The 5,149-nt window shown below is 36.4% G+C and overlaps 1 non-coding gene across 1 annotated transcript; it reads right to left on the reverse strand.

The window, feature by feature from the left end:
- Nucleotides 1–2,947: 2,947 nt before the first annotated feature.
- LOC113752832 lies at nt 2,948–3,054 on the reverse strand. Its single transcript, XR_003464915.1, has one exon. It is a non-coding gene; the product is annotated as a small nucleolar RNA R71 (small nucleolar RNA).
- Nucleotides 3,055–5,149: the final 2,095 nt, after the last annotated feature.

Genomic DNA, 5,149 nt, shown 5'->3' on the forward strand with positions numbered 1-5,149 from the left:
AAAATGATTTATCTTCAACAAAATTAAATGGTAACTCTCGATTAATTATAAGTTCTGTTAGATCCCTTTGAGTGCTCTCTTTGATCAAATTTTCAAATAAAATTACTAACTTGATCTGAATTACCTTTGGAGAATCTAAGAAGCGTTTGCCCTTTTGACGATTGTCTCTTTTGTAGGCTATATATATGCCCCCAAATATATGTTGATGCAAATGAGCTGTTACTCCATTACTATGGCAAGAGAAAATTTTCTTGCAATAATTGCAAGTACATTCCTCTTTCTTTGGCACAATCTTGGTGAAATGGGCCCAAACCTTGGACCTCACCTTCACTTCTCTTTTTCTCTTTTCACCTTTATTTGCTTCTTCTCCTTTGGGTTCTTGTTTAGCTGCAGTTTTTGTTGCTTCAACATCTGTGATTGTAATAACAATGTCTTCATTATTTGTATTTGACATCTAACGCCAAAAAAAAGAACATTGTTAAAGACATAAAGTATTTACTAACACAAATAAGAGGAATAGAAAAGTGATCCTTGCATAAAAAATGTTACTATGCAAATACAACAAATTCATACCTCAGAATTTTTAGTTTTGATTTCTAAGAAAGTGTTTCGAATATACATAGCAGTCAAAAAATTGACAGGATAATTTTTTCCTTGATTGAGAAATGAAAAATAATCAATGAGCAAGTTTAAGTTAAAATAAAATTACTAATTGGATATCCAACCCAATTCATTGTAAAAAAGTTGATTATCAAACAAACTCATTGTATAAGTTTATCAAGAATAACTCAGGATCAACTCTTCATCGATGATTTGTTCTTTTATGCCTTTTTTGGTCATTATTGGAATTGAAGATTTTCTGGCTGAAATTCTTTCAAGGCTGTAGCTGCTAACATTAAGATTACTCTTTATTTCCATGGAAAAAATTGGCAGTTCTCTACAAAAAGTAACATTGATTTTCATTGGAACTTGTTAAGTGGCTAATCGTGCATATAATTGGTACATATTATCCCCTTTGTTTTGCTAAAATATGGCATTAATGGATCTATTTCACTCATATTTGAATTTTGGTATTATTTTTAGGAATTGTTGATGAGAATGGAGTAAAAAGGGCATTAAAGCTGAATTTTAGAAGACTGCACTCTATAAGACGTGGGCACGTGAGAAAACCAAGTGACAGACGGAATCCACGGAGTTGCACTTGCCGTGTCTTTGATTGCTACATTAGCCACAAATTGGAAGTGCTGATCAATTGGAACGAAATCTTTGTTTCTTGATTGAGATAAACCCTGTTAATTAGTATTTTAGGGAAAAACATTTGATTTTCTTTTTATTAGTACTATACTTATTAGAATTAGAGTCCAAAGAGGACTCTCCTTTTTGGTGAAAGGAAACGTAGGAGTATAAGAATGAAACAAAGCCTTCGGCTGAGGGGGCGTTCTCGAATCCTTTTTCTCCTTTTTCCTCTTGACAGACTATAAACGCTAGTATTTTGTCGCCGCGAATTCACCATGAGGAGCGGCTAATTTCTTTTCTAGTTGAAGGATAATTGAAGCTTTGGTTCGACAATTCTGTGAGATCTAATTTGATTTATTTGCTTCATCTATTTCTGAGTATTTACATATTCCCTGTCATCCATGTTTATGATTATTTTCTACAGTTAAATACCTGATCAATATTTAATTGTTGAAATAGTCTATTGCCATCTAAAATATCAAATCCGTAATTGTTTGGTGGTTTTAGTATCTGTGGCGCGTGATGTAATTTGATTGTAAAAGAAACTTTCGAATCTATGTCACGGGAATATATAACCTAGCTTAAATGAACCGAGCTTGTGTGTTTGTTGGTTAGAATTGGTAGCTTCTCTAATTATTAATGCTGTCAATAGGTTAAATCCTAAGAGCTTGTTTAGGGTTGCTTAATTGGCAAGAGAAATAGCCACAGAGCGTGTTGTGGTTATCGAAGCAGTAAGGCGAGGCAGGTTGTCAGAGCGTGTTGACGACCATAACCCGTTTATTCATGAATAAGTGATTTCACCTTTGCATCGATGATCAATTAAATGAACCAAAGTGGAGATTAGACCTTCGACTAGAGTGTTGCCTTTTCTTGATTTAGTTTTATTTAATTTTGTGATACTGTCTTTATTTTTATTCAAGTAAGCTATTTGGTTAATTTCTCCTAATCCCCCATTTTTCACAAAGAAATAAATCACTCAGTCCCTGTGAATATGACCCTACTCACTGCTATGCTCGAATTCAAATTTTAGAGTAGGAACTTTTATTTTTGCTGGTTTGACACGCCAACAAATTTTGGCGCCGTTGCCGGGGACTTGGTGTCAAAATAAATTTATTTCCTTTGAATTTTATTTTCTTTGTTTATTTTTTATTTTTATTGTTACTGGTTTATGCCTAAATCTTCTCGTACAGGTGAGTTACAATATAATCCTGAGATAGAGAAGACTGCTCGTGCATTGAGAAAAGCAACAAGAGAACGAGCAGAGGCATCCTCCGCCTCTACTGGACATAATTCAATAGTAGATTTTGTGGATTCATTTAGTGAGACGGAAGAGATAAATAGCACCATGGCTAATGAACGAACATTGAGAGAATTGGCTGCAACAGATTTAAATCACTAGCCTCTCTGCATTACTTATCCTACATTAGAGGTTGCATTTGAGTTAAAATCTAGACTAATTCATTTACTTCCTTCTTATCATGGCTTACCAGGTGAAGATCCCCACAAGCATCTCAAAGAATTTCATGTGGTTTGCTCGACAATGAAACCCCAGGGAGTCACAGAGGAGCAAATTAAATTAAGAGCCTTTCCATTTTCATTAGCCGATAAAGCTAAGGATTGGCTCTATTATTTGCCCTCTGGGTCAATATCCACATGGACAGACATGAAGAAGTATTTCCTAGAAAAATTCTTTCCTGCATCCCGAGCTACAAGCATTAGGAAAGACATCTGTGAAATTCGACAATTCAATGGAGAAACTCTACATGAATATTGGGAAAGATTCAAGCAATTATGTGCTAGTTGTCCTCATCATCAAATTCCTGACCAACTTCTCATCCAGTATTTTTATGAGGGTCTGTCCCAAACTGACAGAAGAATTATTGATGCTGCCAGTGGGGGCTCCTTAGTGAATAAAACACCCACGGAGGCAAGAAGTTTGATATCGAGTATGGCTGCAAATGCTCAACAATTTGGAGACAGGCAGGATAACACAACTCGTAGAGTCAACGAGGTAAGTAATTCTTCAATAGAGCAAAGATTAGATAGTCTAACTTCTTTGGTTGAAAAGTTAGCTGTAGGACAAATGCAGCAATTGAAAACATGAGGAATCTGCTATGGTTCGAGTCATCCAACAGATATGTGCCCCACACTCCAAGATGATTCGACTGAGCAGGCTAATGCAGTTGGATTTCCAGGACCGCCTCAGAGGCGGTATGATCCCTATGCAAACACCTATAATCCAGGATGGAGGGATCATCCTAATTTTAGTTATGCAACAAGGCCACTAGGATTTCAACAACAGCCATAATATCAACCTAGACCTCAACCTGCACAGCAACAATCTGCTCCTAAATCAGGTATGTCACTTGAGGATATTGTGAAATCTTTGGCTACTAACACTCAACAATTTCAACAGGAGACGAAAACTAGCATTCACAATTTGGAGAATCAAATGAGCCAGTTAGCTTCCACAGTCAATAGATTGGAGTCCCAATTATCGGGAAAGCTACCCTCGCAGACAATTGTCAACTCCAAGCAAAATGCCAGTGCCATCACATTAAGAAGTGGCAAAGAGTTGCCTGAGCCGAGCAAGAGAATTTCTGAACAAGCAATTGAGGAAGAGCTCGAAAAGGAGGGGAATGTGTCTCAACCTAGGGCCTTGGAACAACCAGATTTTGGAGAAAAATCAACGCAAGTGGTTACACCTCTGCCTCCATTTCCTAGTCGACTGGCAAAGTCCAAAAAGCAAGAGCAAGAACAGGAGATTTTGGACACTTTTCGAAAAGTTGAGGTAAATATCCCTCTTTTAGATGCAATTAAGCAAATTCCTAGATATGCTAAATTTTTGAAGGAGTTATGCACTGGTAAAAAAAAATTGAAAGGAAACGAGAAAGTGCATATGGGAGAAAACGTCTCGGCAGTTTTGCAGAAAAAATTGCCTCCTAAATGCAAGGACCCGGGTATGTTTACTATCCCTTGCAAAATAGACAATATTAAAATTGAAAAAGCTATGTTGGATTTGGGTGTTTCGATAAATGTTATGCCTCGTTCTATTTATAATTTGATGAACGTTGGGCCTTTAAAAGAGACGGGCGTAATAATTCAGCTGGCTGATCGATCAAATGCCTATTCTGATGGAGTTTTGGAGGATATTTTAGTGCAAATTGATAATTTGATTTTTCCTGCAGATTTTTATGTGCTTGATATGGAGGATGATAATTCTAATTCATCTCCAATACTGTTAAGAAGACCATTTTTGAAAACTGCTAGAACAAAAATTGATGTTTTCACTGGCACATTGACTATGGAATTTGATGGTGATGTTATTAAATTTAGTATTTATGATGCCATGAAATATCCTGGTGAATCTCATTCAGTTTTTGTTATAGATGTAATTGATTCTTTGGCGCAGCAAAATTTTGAATTTAATAATGATGATGCGTTGAAGGTTGCTATTTCTACTGGTCTCTGTCAGGAAAATTTGCAAAAGATAAAAGGGAAGTTTGTTTTTCCTTTTGAATTGCAGGAAGTTATTTTTGAATTGAATTCTCTTTATCCAGAATTTTCCAATGTGTCTTACTTGGAATTACCTCTGTCTCATTCGCAGCTTTTGTCATCTATTGTGCAAGCCCCGAAGGTGGAATTAAAGCAGTTACCGGATAATTTAAAGTATGCATTCTTGGGAGATGGAGATACACTCCCAGTAATAATTTCTAGTAAATTGACTGCTTTAGAGGAAGAAAAACTAATTCGGGTGTTAAAGGACCACAAGGAGGCAATAGGATGGACAGTGGCTGACATAAAAGGATTAAGTCCAGCCACTTGTATGCATCGCATCTTGTTAGAAGATGGTGCTAAGCCTTCGAGAGAGGCTCAAAGGAGATTGAACCCACCAATGATGGAGGTAGTGAAG

Source organism: Coffea eugenioides, chromosome 1 (genome assembly GCF_003713205.1).
Source record: "Coffea eugenioides isolate CCC68of chromosome 1, Ceug_1.0, whole genome shotgun sequence".
Taxonomy (NCBI): domain Eukaryota; kingdom Viridiplantae; phylum Streptophyta; class Magnoliopsida; order Gentianales; family Rubiaceae; genus Coffea; species Coffea eugenioides.